Raw genomic sequence first — 22,643 nt, 5'->3', positions numbered from 1 at the left:
CTTACATATTTAATACAGTGCATTACCCCTGTAGAAATGGAAAAAAAATTAACATTTCTAGACCAATATGGCTGTTAATTTCTGTACAATGCCAACTCAACACAGTAAATTGGGATAACATTTTCCAAAGTAGACAGCACAGTTAAAGTTTCCAAAAATTCAAATTATATATATATATTTTTTATTTATATTTATATAACAAGACCAATAATAGCAGTATGTTATGCATCAATAGCAGCAGCAGCTTTTCCCGGTTCTGCGGTCATCTGAACAAAATTATAGACATTCAGCACACTCCATAGTATTATTCTTCTCTTTGTTTTTTTGTTTTTGTTTTTGTAGTGTATAGACTTCTTACTGGACCAGAGGATTGAACTCAATCTCTAGCTTTTTGTCTTTCCCTTGAAGTTGGCTGGCACAAAGTTCCAACCATTCAGTCACCTCTTGGAGCCTCTTTGGTTACCAGCTCCCATCCTAAAGCTATCTAGAGGCACACCATTAGTCATTGATTATAATAACAACATTCCTCTCCTTCAGGAAATTGCAAGTGTTTTTGAAGTTCTGGAATCTGGGAATAACAATCAGATATGTGTTTACTATGCCACAATATTTTAAGCACTTTTTATTGTTTTTCTTTTAAATAAATATTCTATGAGATCAGAGGCCTAGATTGTCTCATTTACCTTTGGACCTTTGCACCCAGAGACGTTCTAAGCACATGGTAGATGCTCAACAGAAATGAATAAATATATGTACAGACTAATTAATTGTATATTGAATGAATGTATGGCTAAATTACTTTCTACATCATAACATTTCATTTGAATCATGATAGAATGAATAGTGTCCTGGCCTCTCCTATGTATTAAAATACAATATCTATGAAGATGATCATTCCTAAACCCTGAAAAAATAATGCCTACACTTGCATAGACTCACAGTGGGTAAAAATTCAGCTCCATTAAATAACCACTGAGTGTCTACTATATTCCAGGCACACTTCTATGTGCTACATGTTTGACCCATAGCCTAAGTGACTAACTTCAGCAAATTCACAGGCACTGTGATCTGGTGATGTGTCCTGCCACCATCTCCTATAGGATTTGCAGCTAGACCATCCCAAATACTTTTATTATCTTTTCCAGATCAAATATTTGGAATTTTCTTTACAAGCTAGTGAATTAATTTGCCAAAGAAATGAATCACTCTCATTTTCACCATCTTGTAGGATGAATGCTTTATTTTTCACTTACATCAGGATACATCTCACTAACTCCATTCATTAAAGCCTTTGTCCTTCTCTATTCATCTATATCTGATTCATCTGCCTCTTGCAAACCAGAAGGTCCCTTCTATCATGGTTTCCACCATTTTTTTCCTATTCACAAAAACTCTCAATTACTACAAATATCTGCTTTTAGCACTCATTTGGCATAAATTTTTTATTTTTTTGCTCACTGAGTTTATTGGTATATTTTAGGTATACAGTACAGTTACATTCATCATTGGGACCTTGTACCTTTACAAGACAGGTCTTGCTTCTCATTTTTCCCCATACCCCTGCCCTCCCTTCACCCGCTCCTCCCTTCCCTATTTGCAAACACTTTATTTCCATTTTTTCATTTTTTCATGTTTTTTTCATTTTCCCTTATTTCCTTTCCTCTATCCTTCCCACTTCCCCTACACCTTTAGTCCTTTTCTTCCTACTTCATATTGTCAATTATATCATTAGGATCTTATTCACAATTATAGCTTTTCACACAAGAAACTATTCGGTATTTACACATATGTGACTTATTTATGTCACTTAAGAATATATCCTTAATATTCATCTATTTTCCTATGAATGACTCTAATTGCTCATTCTTTATGGCTGAGTAGTATTCCATTTTACAGAAAAACCACTGGATTAAAAAAGATGACATAAATTTTTAGTATAAAAAATTTTATTTTAGTACTTTTTAATCAGAGTTAAGTTTTAACTGATTTCTTTAAGTTGCATTCTATAAGTCAAGAAAAGAGCTAGGGAATATTGGACTCTTGTGTTTGTATTTTTCTGAACTTTTCTTTTAAGCATTCCGATACTTGGACTTTTTTATCTGAATCTTTTTATAATTCTGAGTCACTCACTAAAAAACAAAATATCAGTAAACACTAGCCACTTATAAACATTATTATAGATTTTCTGCTATTTATTTCCTCCAGAATTTAACTTAAATAAGGCAAATTATTTTATGCTAATCTTCAATGCTTCCAAACAGATATAGAAGTCTCTTATGATCTGCAGTTTAAAGGTACATAAAGCCTTGATCTAGATTTCTTTGGGGGCCATTTCAAAGTAAGTAAAGCTATGACATAGCTGTGTATTTGTCATTCACAATAGAAAATTATGTGGGTAGCTTTCATTATAGCTAGATAAATTAAGATAAATGAAGTGTGTCAACTTAGTAATTACTAAATGTTATATGTGAAGCAATTAAGCCATGAATGTTTTTAGATAATGTTATATTTATAGGCTGTGGAGTCAAAGGAAAGAGAAAGGTGAACACCCAGGAGCCACTCTAGTTTCAGGAACACTGGATTTTATCTTTTGACAATCACTAGTATAACAACAATGAGATGTCTTTTTATAGTGACATTCTCTTGATTTGTGATTAAAATGAGCAATGAATAATACTTTTAATACCTCTAAGACTATAACTGAGGCAGAGATACTATACTCTGTTGTAGATTAAACTATGATTCTGCAACAAAGGCATGACAAGAACTCTGAACTCACACACTGGATATTAAAACAGCTGTTTTTGAAGCACCTAATATCAGTCTATTTCTCAAAACTAACAAAATTTTTAAAACTCCTTTACAATAAATAAGATAATACAAAGTTTGAATTCCCTTACAATAAGAAAAACATAGCACACACAAACGTCTTAGCAACAAGGCTATTTCAAACAAAAGTAATTTACAGAAGGTGTCCTGAAGCCAGCTGATCAATACTCTCTTTTCCTTATAAATATGTTAGAGTAAAATCAAGCCATGCATTCATTTTGTTAAGCCCTATGAGTTCTCATCAGTTCTGGGAACTACCAATTTTACCTATATTGATATTTGGCTTCAACTTAAAATGAAAAATCAATAATTTAGAGAAAATGTGGCTTGCTCTTTAAATATTCCTTAATATATAAGTCAGAAAATCCTTACTGTCTTTCTTCCTTTCTTTCTCCCTCTTCTTACCTCGCTACCCTGTGCAAAACATAGTGATAACTACTAGATCTGTTGGCAATAATTTAAAAGTTATTCACTGAATGCTATCCCATTACTAAAGATCTATCAACTATGCTCATTAATTGATGGTTCCTTGTCAGTACTATCTCCACCAGGCTAACACAGATCCAGAATTAAGGTTATATGGAGTATTTTTACAGAAATTATAAATTTTCCTCCAACTCCTGATTTTAAGTTGACCATAAGACTCCTCAGAATAAAAGAACATTTCTCAGCCTACAACCTTTTGAGTGGAATATAAGCAGAAGTCAAAGGTATGGCCTCAAGGACGTTTCTTAAGTGGACATGCCCCTTTCAAACCATTTATTCCTCATTCTCTCTGAAATGCGAGCAAGGCAGTAGGAACAAAAGCAGTAACCAACCAGAAGACAGTGAATTGTTCATGAAGCAAGAAGATAGAAAGAAACCAAATCTACTACAAGGGCATCATGCCAGCTTCTGGCTGCTCATCCCTGCCTTCATTTCTGGGAGGGAAAAAAAATCAACCCCTATGTTAATTAAGCCATTACTGAGCGTTTTGGTTGCATGCACCCAAGCTTTTCCTAACAGATACAAATGTAAAAGTACATTCCATAGCTTTCTGTTGCCTGGGAATTGTATTTCCAAAATCCAAATGATGGGCTCTTTTAAGAAAAGAATACAAATTCTATTGCACTTGTTATTTGATTAAATTGATCCTTTCTAGTCACATCTTCTGAAATCCAATACTCTAAAATATGATTCTAAAACAATCAAATGCAAAAAAAACAGTATTCTTCTTTAAGAAAAAGAAATCGGTGTGGTGCTGATAACATTAAATCTATATGCTCTTCTACTTCAAGACCAAACTGAAACACCCTGGCTTTATTTAGCATCCTTAACAACACCCTATTCACTAAGCACATTTAGCCACAAATATATATTGCAATTTTAAACAACTCTTAAGGAATCCAAATATCTACCACCCAAATTTCTGCAAGAACACTAGTTATACTTGGTCACTTTTTTCTTGAATAAGCAAAATGAAATAACTTCTATCCTATCCAGGCCTGCAGCAGCAGGAGGTCTGAATATCCTTAGAGCATTTAAATTCCTCTTAATCTAAAGCTCTCTAGTTTCTTCTTTCCAGAACCCACTGCCTCCTACTTGTTTTGTGAGGTATCTCCTCCGCTTTCTTCACTGCTTTACACTCCACTTCATGACTACTCTTTAAGACCCTCAAGCCCAAAAAGCATTTTTCAGACATATATACCACAGAAATTTAGCATCCCCCCGCTTTTGTATTCTGCCTGCCTCTTTCTGCAGGTCTCCAATTCCTGAACCTTTATTTGCAAATCAGTACCATCTTCTTTGATGTAATCTTTATTGTAGTCCAGAATAGGAAGCAGAGAGAGGGAGACGATGAGCTTTTCCTTTTCATATACAAAATGTTCATTAAGGTAAAGGAAAGCAAACACAAATGTAAAAGATGTAACCTGTACCTTTAGTGATGAACAGGGATCCAATGATTAGAAATGTCAGAGTTTCTCACTTTGGGCCAGGTTAAAGTTTAAATTAGGGAGGGCTTTCTCCTTAATGACAAAAATGTCTGTGAAGGAAGCCAGTGGCTGTAGAACACCTATCATTCAGTCCTTCCCTCAGATTCTCCCGGACTGGGAATTGTTTTCTTCCCCACTTCATATCCTCCTCCCCTCTGCTATATCACCAGAGCTTTCCAGGTGACTTCTGAGACATTTCTCTTCCCATTACATCACTTTTTCCAAACTATTTTATTGGAGTCTCCTTTCTAAATTTCTTTTGATCTTCCATTAAAGTAGATAAGTATTAATGAAAACCTTTAAATAATAATATCGTAAATGAATGAAAAAGCTGCTGCTTTCCTTTGAGTAAGAGCATGACCTGACTACGTTTGCGTTTCATGAGTGAAAATACATTGAAAGGACATCAGCATCCTCATATATAGAACTAAAATTCTTTCTTAAAGAAACATCTCAAGGTTGAATTCTTACAGAAGACATAGTCGTAGAATTTTTTAAAATCCTTTTAGTTGTTTTTTCTTTCAGTAATCGCTTATTGGATACCTTTTGCCTCCTAGCTATCACACTGGTTATAGAGCTATTTTACTAGGATGAAGATTTCATTCTGTGCTGTGGAGGAGGAAGAGAGTGGAACTGAGATATGATGAAGGTATACTAGGGAGTTAGGAGAGTGCGCAGAGGATCAGGCAGACATCACAGAAAACGTTATGAGGGAGGTAATATCTGACATGAGTTTTCAAAGGCAAAAGCAAATGAAAATTAGCTAGAGAAATGAGGGATCAAAGGATATCTCATGCAAAGAAACTTGAGGTACTTTAGAATAGCTATAGCGTTAAAGCCAAAGTGACAAATGGAAGAAGATAAGCTTAGTGACTTCTGTACGTATATATTTGTGTTTCATCTCTCTTTCCCATTAGATCTATGAAAGTAAAGTTTTTATCTCTTTTTTGTTTCATTTTGTTTTTTTTGTACTTACAACAGTTTTGGCCACAGAATAGGTTTTCAATAAATATATGCTGAATGACTGAATGATTCTAAATGTAGCCAGGAAAGAAGATGATACAGCATAAGGATAAACAGTACCATATCTTTCTCAAGGAAAGTTCTTCACACATAAAACAGGAAGCATGTATTATAATGTACGTGGCAGCACTGTTCACAAATAATAAAATCCTGGTTAAAACTCAATGCCCATTGACTAAAGAATAAAAAGGTTTATTGTATAGTGATCAGAGTACAGTAAAATAGATCAATCTATTACATACATTGTGATAGCTATTTTGAAGTGTAAAACATCAGGTAAACACACACACACACACACACACACACACACACACACATGCACACACACTTTTGGCTGGTGCTGTCAAAGAACCTGATGCTGAGTATGTATTTCCAAAGAGAAGTCAGAATTTCCAGTCAGAAAAGTTTAAACTCTTAGTTTAAATTCTATGAGCCATAGGAAGCAATGAATTGACCCAGGTGGAGTCATCTCATCCAATTTCTTATGAGACAGTAGCAACCCTATGCCCCACAGTCATCTCGAAGCCAACCTATCTAATCGTGCACCCTGTTTCTAAGTGAAGCACATGGAATAAAAAAGTAATTGCACTAAAGATACAAACCTGTAGAACACACCAATGCAGAAATGAGCAGAAGATACTAAATAGATTTTTTTTATCTTACTACATTCTCTAGACCCCCACTAGAGTGTTAAATTGCACTTGCGATAACAAATACTAGTGTGTTTTTTTTAAATACAGTATGTAAATGTGTCTAAATTTTTCTCCACTGAGAATAATGCTTCTGGAGAATTTTGATAAATACCAAGAGAGACTGTTAAAGAATCTTTTCCAATGTATTAAAAATTGTATCCTGAGCACAAATGAAGGAGTAGGCTTGAACTGAGGAATGCATAAGAGAGGTTGTACCTTTTTCTAAAAGAAAAAAAGGAAGCAAGAACGGGTCTTGGCATTTTTTTCTAATGATTTAATTTTTATCTAAAATATGTATTTTATATTTGGCCTAATGTTTATAACCATTCTATCAATAAAATGAAACCGATATTTTCACCTATAAAGTTAAAGGTTTAGGGAATGGAACAGAATTTATACCTAATAGCCACAAGGTCTTTTTATGTAGCAGACTATCTGGATATAGGCAAGTTTTTAGTGTTTCAAAATGTTCATCAAGGGCTAGAAATACAAGGATTGATTTACAAGGTAGAAGTGAACTGAGCTGATTACATTTAGAACAAAAATAATAATCCTTAAATATGACTAACCCCATGCTGAATTCTGCTATGCTAAAAACTCCAAACATATTCAAAAATTTCCTGCAGATTGGGATTAAATAATCCTCTGAGAGGAAAACAAAGGCAAAATACAAAGTTCAGAATGGCCTACATAAGGGGATGACAAACTACTACCTACCAGTGAAATTTTCCTGTTTCTGTAGAGCCCCTGGCCAAACTTGGGCAGGTTAGCACTGGTATGAGGCACACAGAAACCAAACCAAGCATCCACCTGTGTCCCATGCTTCGTGCTTAGGACCTGCCTTTCCAGCAAGTAGCTGAGCCCTGGGCCAGGACTGCTGCCACCTGAAAATTGAGTAATCTATTGGAGCATCCAGTGGTACAATTAGCCCAGGAGGCAGCTGGCCACAAGCCCTACCCGCTGCAGCGCTTGGTCGTCCTCTACATGTTTCCAGCAAACCACAGCTTCCACTAACCAGGACCGTGCATTCCAGGCACACTTAGCTGAAGCAGCAGAAGTTTTCTCTTTCCTGATGTGAGCTTCCTCAGTTTTGCACTCTTAGCCCCCAAAAAGTCAAAAACATTTACTATCTGGACCAGAAAAGTTTTCTGATCTTTGACATAGATAATTTCTTGGAAAATGAGTAAGAGGAAAAGCCAAAAATAAAAATGTATTCTAAAAATAAATTACACCCATTACTCTATCGATGAAAAATACATCCTTTTTTTTTGAGGGGAATTGAATTACCAAATATAAACAGCCTGACTTTGCCATAGTTAAGCTAATCCAATGTTTCTGTTTTGAGGCACAATTAATATTTGAGGTCTGACAGGTCTTGTGGTGGAAGGATGATACTTAGGGACATTCCTGACCTCTACTGACTAGTACAGGTAGCAAACACTGTTTTCCCCAACACCAAAAATATCTCCAGATATCTCCAAATGCCCCCTGGGGAGGGGGCCAGATCGCTCTCAGCTGTGGACTACTGGAGTAATTAAAAGGTAATGAACTCACCTAGATTTCCCTCCTCCTATTGTACCAGTTTTTTCACTTTGTAAAAATTACTTCATCACTTCTGGGAAATTATTTTAGCAGTATTGTTTCCTCAATCAGCACAAGAACTTTAATCACTAGGATTCCTGAAGCAGAAGCTTCCTGGAGATAAGGAGACCCAGGCCCCTTCCCATCTCTCTTTGTGTCCTGCCACTGTGAGCTGAGCGTTTTGCTCCACCACATGCTCCCTGCCATGAGGTTCAGCTCAGTCACAGGCCTAACAGTTAACAGAGCCAATAGAGTAAGACCTCAGAAACTGTGGGTTTTTCCTTCTTTTAAGGTGAGTGTTCTCAGCCGTTTGTCACAGCAACGGAAAGCTAACAAACCTCTCCTGGTAGTATATCAGAAGTGGGATGAAAGGGCTGAGGTCTAGGTAAGAAGGTAAAGAGCCATAGAGAAGTCAGGAAGAAGGAACGGAATCCAGCCTACTGTGAAGCTCTCCCTTCCCTGGTAAGCTGGAGGCAGCATAACCAAGAAAGGAAGCAGAACTAGCAGCTGAGGATTAATTGCCTGATGCCCTAAAGGAATCCAAAGGTTGGCTAAAGACACAAAGGCCAGATGCATGAATCAAAATAGGGTTTCAGAGCCAGGAAGTTGATGGCAAGCACAAATGTCTAAGCCAATTTCTTTGAAATACTTAGCTGCCTATGGCTTTTACTTGTCAGCTTCCATATGGCATTTGAACCGCCTGGCAAAGTTAAAGGGGCTAGAGAAAATAATGACATATTGATCTGAAATTATTGGCACGTGTGTTAGCAAAGGGAAGTAAAATTCTTCTTGTAGATGTCACTTCAAAAGATGGAAAACATGGTTATGCGCCTGTGGTTAAATTAAGGTAACCTTTGTTTCCTAAAGCTTCTAGTTTTCTGGTACTCACAGCCAGAAAACAGGACCTACTGTACTAAAATGTCTACCCAGGTTGGCCTATGTAGAGGAAGAGGCTGTGATTCAAAAGCAGTGGGAACAAGAACATCCAAGTTCTTCTGGCGGTTTGCTTCCTAGCTGCTCCAGCCCTGTGAACAACACACCACTCTCTTTTCTATCAGATGTAAATTTCTCTTGGTATTCAAGGGCTGCCTCTGCCATGAGGACTTGCCGGACAATCCTCTGCAGGTTCTGGTTGCTTCTGTCACTACAGCAACATCCTTAGCGCTCAGGTAGTGATGTACTGGGCCACACATGTATCTCTGAATATGAGTTTTTTATGCATTTCCAGTACTTTTTGTTCTGTCCCTCTTATTTTTATTAGACTGCCTTGTTCCCACGTAATTCCCTACTGTGACTGGAATGGTTGTCTGTAGCACTGCGGATCCTCAGTAAATGCTGCCCACCTGCCTGACCACTCAGACAAGGCCTTCCATGCCAAGCATATTAATGGCCAGACTTCTTTCGAGATGACATAGTTGTTGTGTTATATCTATGCTGGAGATTCTTTGAGTCTCTGTTGGTCTCTGCCTCATTATCTCTTTTTCTAAAGGCTTTATCAGTCATACACACAAGAATTCTAGCCATGTCTTTCCCTTAGGAATAAGAACATGGGCCAGAATGGCAAAATGAGATTCAACTTAGAAAAGTTCACAAAATGTTTCCTAAGGGATTCTAAGAATGGGGGGTGGGGGTTGCAAGGAGTTGGAGAGGAGTAGATTTAAAAGAAAGAGAGCACAGAACAACAGTACCTCTTACAAATGGTTTGCCCTTGAATGCTTTGGGTCAATTCGTACTTGTGTTATAGAGAGATTATAGTCACCTCGTCTCTTTAAGAGCAGTGGCTATGGTTGTGCGAGTGTGTGTATGTATGTGTGTGTGCGTTAGAAGTATAGTGTTTCAATATACATGTAACATACAGCAGTGATCACTCTCACTGTATAACATCCCTCAGAATACCAGTCTTGTGAGATACTGTGGAAGTTACCTCATGAGGTAGCTTGGAAGTACTTTTCCCCATAAGTGCAATAATACTTCAGCATGTTTAGCTGTTTTATACTGCATGTTTTCACTTTGACCCCAAAGTTTTCTGTGTTATCACTCTTATTTCTAGTCCATTGCCAAGCTAGGAACATCCCTCTACATTGCAAGGAGCAGTTAGAAAAATAACTGTACCAGCAATTGAGAGACTGCTGTCCAAACTGTATCTCTCCTCTAATCCTGTAAGCTCACCAAGGAGCAAGAGAGTACCAGATGGGTCAGCCTCTCCCTCTCCCCTCAAAGCAGCAAACTTTCATTAGCAGACACAGCCAGGAATAGGGAGGACGAAATGCACTCACTGATTCCCTGTGACTTTCCAGAAAGCATTCCAGAGGATTTCAGAAGTCAGCCTGAGGCCAGCAGCAGGGCTGTGTCCAGTTCTGACCTAGGCAGGTGCCAGCTGGAGCCTGGATGAAACTTGACAACCCAATGGCTGCATCAAGTCAAAGAATCTTAAAAGGAAAGGTAAGGGAGAGGGGCTTTGGGTCACCATCCCTTCCAGTAAAAACAATGACTACAACAAATCAGCATGACCTCCTAGGCCAGGCCACTGACTGTGCTTCCATTTGGCTCTTTTTATTCTATTTGGAACCCTATGAGTGACAGTTGCAGGATGAAAAAAGGAAAAGACAAGTCATGACATCTGTTCTTTTTCTTCCTTCTGTAACATAAGCTTCAAATCCTGCAGAAAGGCCAGAAGTTATGCTACAACTCTCTGTACTGTCTGCTGTTAATGAGGCCTCCAGTGACATTTCTTCACTAGACAGTGAAGCAGGTAATGATATCGGTTCTGAGAAAGGGTCACACCTGGGGCATCCCTGATTATTTCCAGCAGCCGACCCCTACCTTGAAAAGACCTTGGCCTAGGGCAGGTACACTAATCACGGCAATGTGGCTGGAATTAAAGGCCCTGGGTTATTGGCACTGTGGTCATGCCAGCCTGCACCACTTAGGATGGATGGTCACCTCTGAGGTTCTACAAGTGAGTGGCCCATGTAGGGAGAGGTGGGGAGCTTCTACCACTTGTGGGGAAGAAAGCACTTTGGAGGTTTGTCTGAGGCATTTGCTGATAGTCATGCCACAGGTGGGCTACACTGGCTTTGTTTGGAATCTAAGCTGCATACAAAACAAAACCTTGTTGCCAAGACTGATGTGCTCTGTTCCCCAAAGCTGTTACTGGATAAAAGACTGCAAGAAGAATATACTCTGAAAATGCTTCCTAGTATGGTGGGGTTTGTGGCTGCTTCTTGAGCATGCAGATGTGTTAGGTAAACAGTGTGAACTTTCATCTTTCTCGCCATCCTAGCCTTTCAGCTGTCATCTGTACAGGTTCACTCATGCAGCTCTACCCCAGCTTGCCCATTTCTGCTACCCATGAGCAGGTTCTCCCACGCACTCCATTTTATACTCTTGCTTTTTTTCCGTTAGCTCAGTATATCATTACATTCAGAGCAATTGCTACTTCCCTGACTATGATTGATCCCCACTTATTTCATCCTGAATGCAAAGTATTTGATTTCAAGTGTGGTTCATTCTGCTTGGTGAACTCATTATAAAGTCAAGCTGAACATCTCACAGATGTGAAGCACCTTGTCTTTGAGGTTCAGCAGTCTAATTTGGAATCTCATTACAGACCTTCTACTGGTAGTAGGCACAGGAGCAACTACCAGGCTGGTGTATTCCTGCCCATCTTCTAGCCCATAAAGAAACTGTCATTTCAATACAGGCACACCAGAAATGTCCTCATTTTGGAAAATAGCTTTATTTATCTCTCCACAAATACCTGTTGGCACTGATGAGAGAGTAATACTTTGTAGGCTATTTTATTAGGCATCTCAGGAGGTCAGGCGCTGAAAGAGACAGCTCACAGCTGTTTGCTTCCCATCTATTTAGTAGACTTCTCTATGGGTTTTGTGTTACATTTTCTAAAGTGCACAGTGTGGTTGTCATTTTGCAAAGAATCTATATACCAAGTGTCTTTGTTTGGCAACATAATACAGTTTAACTTAGGGAGGGGTTGAAATGGAAACTTAGCTTTATTTCGCAGAGAGATGCATTGATTCTGAAAGATTGATGCATTCATTTTTTCACCTATTTGGTGCTTTTAAAATCAATGAGCATCTAAGGCTGAGTTCTGGTTGCTAATGAAGTTCTTATTTTTCCACTTTCTATTTTAAAACTTTGGTAAGGGAGAATATTTGCTTTTCCATTTGCAATTGCTTCCATTCCCCTACAGAGCAGGCTGACCCTTGAAGAGGACTGGAGCTTTGTTTCTTCACTATAGAAATTAAGTAGATTTCTGAATTTACATGCAAGTAAAAGTAAAGTGATGGTATTCACATATATTAATGAAAAGGATAGATAATTGTAGCTATGTCTAGCAATATATACAGATTTTTGCCTCACAGTTTAATTCAGCACAAGCACAGCTTTTTCAGGATCATACTCCAGCCACCCCCCCATACTTCTCAGTTTGATTGAGAGAAGAGGATCAACATACCATGGCCTGTGGCCCAAACCCACCACCCTTTTATTCTTTGTAAATAAGGTTGAATAGAGCACAGTCTCATCTATTCATTTATGTCCATTGCTGCTTTGGGATTGCCAAAGTAGAGTTAAACAGTTGCAACAGAGCCACGTAGCTCTCAGACCTGAAGTAATTACTATCTGGCCCCTACAGAAAAAGTTTGGTGACCTCTAGCCATAAAAAGCAATCCTACATTTTATTTAATTCATGTCTGAAAAGCTGTATTTTGAAAATAAGTTTCAGTAGGGTAACTGAGGAGAGGATTGTGATGAACATAGAATAAGAATCTGACCCTACTGAACTTTCGGGAAGATTTTATGAATCCTAAACCCACTGCTGTTTCTACGCAAAAGAGGCCTTTGAATGGGAAGATGAATTAATAGCTAAAATCTGTTATAATTTATTCATATTTTCAATGATTTTTTTTAACTTGGAAAGATCCCTCTCTACTAGCTTTTGATTTCCACTAATGGACTGGGGAATTAATTATTTCATTTTATTTTCATTGCATTGCATTTGGGTCAGACACATTATTCAGGAAAGGTGGAATTAGGAATAGGTGAGAGTAAAAGTTTATAGCATGTCCATCTGATAAAATTGTCCCATTGCCTATAATTCTGCCCGTCTGGCCCTCCCTCCAGCAGTTTTCCTTTTGTTGCTATGACCCTTCGGAAAGATCTGGCAGCTTCAGGGCCGGTACACCATATGAGATGGCTCACATCACATATAGCTACGTTGGAAGGCAGCCAAGTGTCTGTGACAATTACCTGCTAGCTTCCGCTCACAGACCATGAGTTTACAGATTGTTATTCACAAAGGTATGGTGAGGCAGCGAGATAGAGAGATATAAATGATAGACAAGTCAGGCATAGTTGCAGGGGCCTGTCATCACAGCACTCAGGAGGCTGAGGCAGGAGGACCCACAGCCTGGGCAACGTAGTGAATTAAAGGTCAGCCTGAACTAATAGTAAGACTCTGTCTCAAAAGACCAGAAATAATAGAAATAGATAGATAGATAGATAGACAGATAGACAGACAGACAGGAAAAAGCACAGGACTATAACTTGGAAACACAGTGCTACATTTTGGATCTTGAATGTCCACCAAAGGCCCAAAGGATCTTGAGTGTATGAAAGGCTTTGTCATCCAGGTAGTGCTAGTGCAAAACAGTGGAACCTTTCAGAGTTGGGGCCTAGTGGGACACCTTGAGGTCATCGTGGGTGTGCCCTTGAAGGAGAAAGTGAGACCCTGACCCTTCATTTCTAGCTTTGCTTCCTGGAAATGAGGGGATCAGACCAAGGAGGTAGAGCTTTACCATGGGCTACACACCATGACGTGATGATGAGCTACAGGCTCAAACACAACAGGGCCAGTTGGCTGTGGACTGGAACTTCCAAAACCATGAGCCCAAATAAAACATTCATCTTTATTTTATCTCTGGTATTTCTTTACAGTGATTGTATTAAGTAGGCTTATGGGATCAGAGGCAGAAGAGTCCACAGTGGCTGTCTGGCTGTTAGAAAAACAGAGGATCCAGTAGCTGCTCAGGCCAAGGAGATGGAAGCCACAGAACAAGAGGGATTAAGAACAGAAAATGTGAAATAGGAAGAAAAGGTCCTAAGGGGAAGGGCAAGTGGAAGGCATAGGGGAAAGCAATAAATATGAGAAAAGGAAAAAAATAGAAACAAAGTCCTTGTAAATAGCGAGGTGTGGAGGGGTTGAAGGTAGGGCAGGGGAATGGGGAGAAAAATAAAAACCAAGATATATCATGTAAAGGTACAAATTCCCCATGACGAATGTCATCATATTGTATAACTAAAATGTACCAATTAACTTGAATAATAATGATAAAAGAGAAAGCAGCACCAGTCCACAGTGAAAGGCCTGCAAGCTCACTGTAGTGTCATTGCTGTGAATATGTTGGAAAGCTGGAGAAATGACTGACTGATGTCCAAAGTGGTGATGATGGACAAGACTGGAGATCTTTTAAAACAAGAATTCTACAGTTAGAAACCAAGGAGCTGAGTCATCCCTTTCCCTTTGTTTGGCTGTAAACACCACACCACCCTAATAATTATCCATGCTTCCGTAATCTTAAAACAGGGAGCCTCTTCCCTTCTCTCCATTCAACCACAAATCGAGCACTACCCTACTGATTATCCAGGTTTAAACCTAGAAGGTTATGCAGATTGCCGACGTTAGAGAGAGAGAGAGAGACAGTGGGAGGCACCTTGGATCAGTGGTGTCTGACCTTATAAATACTGGACGCCTGAGTTATTGAGTCCCTTTCTCTTTTCACCCTCAAGTCCCTTTTTCCGTGTACCCTCTTTTTCTCTTTGCCTTTCTCCCTGTTCCTGCTACCCTCCCATGATCTTCAATAAATTGGCTACTTACTACATTCTATTAGGTGTACACTTGTCAGTTCTTTCCCTGTGCTACACAAGAACCTGGATTATTTTTTGCCTACTCAACTGTAGCATCACCATGTCCTTCTTCTTTCCCTTTTTTTCCATCCAGGCTAAAAGTCTATTTGTTAGTGCCTCCCACATCCAGGGTGGGGTCTTCTTCCTTCAATCTTCTGACCTACATATCATCCACAGACATATCCAGAAATCTGCTATAATGATGTACTGGGCATTTCTTAATCCATTCAATTTGACATATCATGATCAATGATCACAGTGATGAAAGCTAACACACTTAGCCAAGTCAAGTATCTCTTGGGAGATTCAGTCTCCTGGAAATAATATACTATAAGTATCTTACAGAAGAAATTCAATAATATATCTAAAGTACATTTGTTATAATTTTCTGACTATAAATTTATTAATATTATTACAAAATAGAAATTACATGGACACTCATAACATGTCCTAGAGCCCAAGAAAGAGAATTTTGACATTGCCTAGGTCAGCTCTCTCATTCCTCCCTGATTTTGAACTAAAAATTGTTCATACAGCTAGAGATAGGACAGCAGTGGATGGCAACAGGCAGGGATAAAAGGCGAAACACTTAAAGTCTGGCAGCTACAGAGAATAATCCTCCAGAGCAACTTGAAGTGTGTGATACAAACAGTAGAGAAATTATGGTTTTTGTAAGTGCTCCTTAACTGATATATTTGACTAAGCTAGACAAGTTGAGAAATGCAAGCTAAAGATTTCTTTCAAAATTTATTGGTTAGTGGAATTTGTTTATTTAACTGGACAATACAAATGAAATTGGCATACAAAGTTTATCTATGCTTTCCAAGGCATATTATACATTATTGTCTTTACTAAGTCCCTAGCTTGGTTATAAAGTACTACTCTTAGGCAGGCCCAACTCCATGCACATATATTACGTTTAGGTGTTTTTTGGGTATGTATTGAAAGTTGTTTCATTTAAAAAGCTTTCCCCTTAAAATTAGAAATAGCCACCATTTGTATTTTAAAGAGCATTATTCTTAATGAGTCAAAGATAGAATATTAGATTTTTTTCAAACTGGAATATGCATGAGTATGTATTCTAAAAGAAAATACATATATTAAATCTATTATTTTCTTAAAACAAATGAAAGGGCACATAACACATTCGGTAAAGTAAAGAAGACACTACAAGAAAGCTCAAAAAAGATGAATAATTTTAAGAATAGAAAATTTTTAAATAGAGAATGATAAATTTGCCTTTTTAATAATTAGGAAATACTTCAGGACTAGGTTAGCATAATGATAAACTTCTCCTGTAGGAACTGAAACAGAAGTTAAAATTTAATGGAGAAAGAAAAAGCGCTGTTGAGATCTTACTATGCACAAAAAATATCCTATATTATTCCACTTAAATCATCAGTAACCCTCTAAGGAAGGCATGACATTCACTGAATGGAAACAAAGCTAATATTGAGCAACTTCCTTTTCATAATGCATCTAGGAAGTGATGGGTATAAGATCTGCACATGCTAGCTTTGCTTCCAAAACACTACTTCTAAAAGCAAGAAGTGTTCCACTACAGGTGGATGGCAGTTCCACAACAACAGAACTCAAGGTGAGAAAGTGGATCATCACACTCAAAAGCTCACTAACCAGGACATGACTCTGGAGCTGAGATTCTGAAAAGTGACTTTTCCACATAATGAATCAGTGGAGGCTTTAGAATGCTAATCTCCTGAACTACATTCACGCCAAACTCTCAAACTACAGGCAACAAAAAGTTTACCTTGATTTAGTACAATTGTCTTACATATTTTATACGAACATTTTTGGCTTGTTAGTCTGGTTTTCAATCTTTGTATGTGATAATTAACTTTGTAAGGGCTAACAAGAAAAGCATATGTGATCCTGGAAAAAAAAAGTGAGTGGAGGAGGGGGGAAAAGAAGGGAATTGAAATGTGTTATGTGCCAAATCCATACAGTGAATGTAATCATTATGTACTGCAAACATGTACTAATATGTGGGAAATACAGTAAAATACATTTCTACACTAAAAAGAAAGAAAAAGAAAATAGGCAAATGGCATTAGAAAACAGTTGTTAGCTTCCACTAAAGGGTTTGCTTCTTAATTTTTCCCAATCAGTGTCTTCTAGTTATCATGCCATTTTTCCTATTTTCTATATTAAACAAATATACGCAAGGGCTAGGGAATTAGCTCAGTTGTTATACTGCCTGCCTTGCAAATAAACATACTCAAAATTCAAATTTTGATGTATTATTCTTTTCAGGTTTCTAGAAGAGATTTTAGCTATATTCATTTCCTAGGGTTACCATCCAAAATTACCACAAACTGTTTCTTTACCGGTAAGGCACTGTTTTTATCACAGCAGCTTTGTAGTATAGTTTCAAGTTGGGAATTGTGATACCCCCTGCCATGCCTCTGTTTCCTAGAATTGCTTTCGCTATTCTAGGTCTCTTCTGGTTCCAAATGAATTTTTGGACTGTTTTCTCTAGTTCTGTGAAACATATTGTTGGAATTTCAATTGGGATTGCATTGAATCTGTATAGCAGTTTTGGAAGTATGACCATTTTTACTATTTTGGTTCTTCCTACTCAGGAACAGGGGATGTCTTTCCATTTTCTTATATCCTCTTCAATCTCTTTTTTCAGAGCAGTGTAGTTCTCAATGTAGATATCCTTTGCTTCCTCTTTTGACCCAGCTATTCCTCCGCTGGGTATCTTCCCCAGAAATTAGAAGTATCATACCACAATGATATATGTACACCCATGTTTATAGTGGCACAGATTGTAATAGCTAAAACTTGGAAACAGTCCAATTGCCCATCAACTGGAGACTGGATAAAGAAGATGTGTGTGTGTGTGTGTGTGTGTGTGTGTGTGTGTGTGTTTTATAAAATTGAGTATACTCAGCCATAAAGAATGAGAAACTGGAGACATTTAGCTAAATGGATGCATTTTGAGGCCTACTCTTAAGTGAAATAAATAGGACACATGTGTAAATACTGAACAGTTTCTCGGGTGTGAAAAACTAAAAGGGTAAATAAGGATCAAAATGTATAACTGACATTGTAAATAGGAAGAAAATGTCTACAGGAGTGGGGAAAGTGGGAGGGGTAGGGAAAGGAAAGGCATGGAGGGAAAGGAAAGAAGGGAAAAGAAAAAATATAAGAAAAGGAATAACATGGAAACAAAGTCTTTGTAAATAGGAAGGGTGGAGGGGGTCAAGGGAGGGCAGAGGAATGGGGAGAAAATAAAAACCAAGATACATCATGTAAAGGTAAAAGATCCTTATGATGAACGTAACTGTACTGTATACTTAAAATGTACCAATAAACTTAATGAAAAGATAAATAAATAAAAATTTTTTAAAATCTACTTCAAACTTGGTAGTTTAGAAAACAGAAATTTATACTCTCAGTTCTGGAGACTAGAAAAAAGTCATTATCAAGCTACTTCACTCTAGAAACTCTGAGAGAGAATATATTTGGTATTTTTCTCCTATCATCTGTTGTCTGTGAAATATTCTTAGTATTCTTTGGCTCCATCTTTTTGTGTCCTCTTTATGTTATCTCTTTGTTCGGTTTTGGTTTGGTTTCTTGTTCTTTGGGTTTGTTGTGTTAGTGTTTTATTATTACTATTGTTGTTTTTGTGATGTTGAGCATTCACCCACACTAAGCTACATTCCCAGCCTGCCTGCCTGCCTGCTTGCTTCCTTCCTTCTTTCCTTCCTTCCTTCATTTCGTTCTTTCTCCCCCACTATTCCTCCCTCCCTTCCTGCCCCCTTCTCTCTCTTTTGTAGTACTGGGGATCGAACTCAGGACCTCGCACTTGCAAGTCAGCGTCAGTGCCACTGAGCTAAATCCCTGGACCCTTCCTTCCTTTTTTTCTTTCTTTCTTTTTTTCTTTCTTTCTTTCTTTCTATTTTGAGACCACTCAAGGTCTGGCTAAATTGCCTATGCTGGCCTTGAGCTTGAGATTCCCCTACCTCGGCCTCCTAGAGTGCTGGGATTACAGATATATGACACCACACCCAGGTTTTTGCTGTTGTTGTTGTTATATTTTAAAAGGGATACTAGACATTGGATTCAGAGCCCACCCTAAATCCAGGATGAGTACATCTCAGGATCCTTAATTATATTTGACAAGGCTATGAATAAAGTAACATTCATAAATTTTGGATTAGGACTGGGCTCATATTTAGGGTGACACAATTTAATACTTTACACATACAAAAATGCTATGACCCATGAGACCATTAAGCCATAATCGTGGACAAAAAGATATTTACCATTCTTGCCTCTCAGAATCATAGATTTATCTGCTGCCATTAGGGTTCTCCAAGGTCTTGCTGACGGTGGAAGGGAAGAGACTCATGGAGCTAGAGAGTGTGGTGTGAGCCCCAGTGGCTTTACTACTGTGACTATAGGTAAGTTGCCAAGCACCCTTATCGTTGCTCCGCTTCTAAAACATAAGTAAACAATACAACATCTGCCTTCAATTTTAAAAATACTCCTAAGTGAAATAAATAAGTCACACATGTGTAAATAACAAATAGTTTGTCTGGTGTGAAAAACTATAATAGTACACAAGATCCTAATGGGATAATTAACAACATGAAATAGGAAGAAAAGGGCTAAAGGTTTAGGGAAAGTAGGAAGGGTAGGGGAAAAGGAATAAGGGAAAAGAAAAAAATAGGAGAAAATGAAAAAATGGAAATAAAGTGTTTGTAAATGGGGAGGGAAGGAGGGGGTGAAGGGAGGGCAGGGACAAGGGGAAAAAATGAGAACCAAGACCTGTCACGTAAAGGTACAAGATCCCCTTAATGAATGTAACTGTACTATATACCTAAAATGTACCAATAAACTCAATAAAAAGAAAAAAAAAGATTTCAGGTAAGAGAGCTTTGTAAATTACATAATATTAGTTTCTACTAGTAGCTATTTCAACATTCAAGCAAATAATTAATTTTTTTCTATTTGACGTAGGTTTTTTTTTTTCTTCTCTTCTTTAAGCATCAGTATTATTGCCACAATAGCTTTGAAGAATTTTTGTGACTGTCAAACCTATGATTCAATCTCATCATATAAAAAAGCTTTCTCTGGTTTATATTTACATTAAAATGATTGTGTGCAGGTGTGTATATGAAAGCAGAGGTGATATTAACAACAGTTAATTTATGAAATCAAATGTTTCATAAGTAGGAAATATATCTAAATATTTCACTATGTTCATAACTTACAATATGGCTTATTCCAGTAGCAGATTAAACAAGAAAAAAAATAGGGAAAAGTTAAATGTCTTTGGCAAATATCATGTAAACTTGTCCTTCTGAAAGCATTTTCATAATCATTTAGAAGGAAATGAATAATATAATTCAAAAATATAAATAGATGATCATATTGGACTGCAATGAGAGCAGATGTTTTAAGTTATGTAAAAATCTTACCCCATCTGGTAAACAGTAAAAATGTCTCAACAACAACCCACAGATAAAATGTTGCCAATAAAGTGAGTATGGTGAGGATTGGCTAGCAGTCAATTTTGCCAGATTATTATATGCTATTACAGGCTATTAATATGCATCTAATAAATCCACTTCTTACAGTGATTATACTTACAAAATTATTTTGCAAAATTTCAGAAATTTCAGCATGCCAGTTTCATGATAAATTTTATCATCAATCATACTTATTAAACAGTTTATTTTCTCCCAGAGCACTTTGAACCTAGTAATCCATATGCGAGTGGTTATGTTTAAGCTAATTAAAGAATTTACTCCCCCATCACTGTAATCAAAATATGTACCAGTAAGAGAGAATAAAATTAGAGGTGGACTAGACTTTGACTGCTGCAGATTCCACCATTCTGTTTGTGATGAGTAGGTGGATCTATCCTGAACATTTGGTTTATGACACTTTGCCTTATAGCTGGGTTTCATTGTATTAACTATTTCCAGTCTTTTCAGATACTAATAGGTGGCTACCAATCTAAACTTGCTGCATTATTTCAAGTTGAATTATTACCAGAAAACTTTTTTAAAATACTAATAGAAGTGACTCTCTTTCGGTATAAAGTATGTTCTTTAGACTTTTCCCAATTTGGTTCTAAATGTTGTTATTTGTATCACAATTCTTGTTTCCTTTTTTAAATCCCTCTATGGAAACCTTGTACCATTTCACTTATTGTAACTGAAAGGCCAGCAAAGGTCCCTCACACTACACAGAAGTTTGAAAAAGTTAAATTAATTACTCTCAAGTATGAGCAGACTCCTGCTGAGAACAATAAAAGAATTTATTCAGTTTATGAGAGATAACTCTGTATGATGCATGAAATAAAGGGAAGAGATTTTAATTACAAGGACAGGTTATTATGCTACTGTATTTTTTTAAAATGTGTTGTGTGTATTCAATTAAAGGGGTACCATACTCACACAAAAATATATCTTCCAATTCCCTGATCTCCTATTTATACTAGAAGATCATTTAGCAAAACCTTTTTTCATAAATTCATGGAAACTAGACACTTAAAACTAACTGGCCAAGACAATGACATGAAAAACTTCAATTAAGTATTCTTTCATTTTTAATAGTTTTCTAGTTTTACTCAAGTCCTCAAAGGCTCTGCAAATGTTTCATGTGAAGAAACAAAGACTAATAATATTCAACTTCAGTAAATAAACTTTGAACTTTTGAAGATAGTTTGACAGATGACTTTTGAAAAATGTCAGTCATAGACAATCACATTCCTGCACTCCAACAGGCTTGATGTAAAGAAGACTGAGCTCAAACTCCTTGTCCTGAATAACCTGCCACCTGCCTACCTGTCCAGCTCTATCTCTTGACTCTTTCCTCTTTCAACAAAATGACTTCTGATTTTACACATGCCAAGCTTTGTCCTGCCTCAAGATCTTATTAATCCTAATCTCCAGAGTGCTATGGTGTCCCATGACTACTTCTCATGGCCCTGGCCACCAACCTCCACAAACAAACCTATTTTTATACCCTGTATTATGAAATATCCTTCCTACCAGAGACACTCTTGGGCAAAAACCCTGTTCATTTGCTTCATACACTGTATTACAGTTTGTAATTATGTTGTCTATGTTTACTGTTATTCTCCACCAAAATATAAACTCCATGAAAACAGAGGCAATATACATCTTTTTCCGTCTATTTCCCCTGCACCCATTAGAATGTGCTCAATAAATGTTCTTTGGATGTTCTAGTTTCTGAGTAAGACACAGGCAATGAAAATGATTCATTTTTCTCAAGGAACTTAGTCTGAAGAGAAAGAGGCATAAAAACATAACCAGAATGCAGACAAAATGCAAACACTAGGGAATAGAATCACAAGGCTATGTGAACAGAAAATAGGTAGTGATGCTTTAAATAGGGTTGTGAAAAGATGAAACTTGAATGGGATCATTAAATGTGCTAAGAATATCAGGAACAAAGGCATGGGGAGTAAGTTCGAGTGGTCTGTGAATAATGGGGAGGTAGAACGGACATGACAGGTGGTTATGTGATGGATATGAGCTAAGAACAAGGCTGGGAGATGGACTGCATGTGGAGGGCAGAGAGCACTAGTGCTTTATAGAAAACTCTGGGGCCATGC

This window comes from Fukomys damarensis, unplaced genomic scaffold, assembly GCF_012274545.1.
Source record: "Fukomys damarensis isolate Sample0158 unplaced genomic scaffold, DMR_v1.0_HiC HiC_scaffold_38, whole genome shotgun sequence".
NCBI classification, from domain to species: Eukaryota; Metazoa; Chordata; class Mammalia; order Rodentia; family Bathyergidae; genus Fukomys; species Fukomys damarensis.
Note: the sequence above shows the minus strand (reverse complement) of the source record.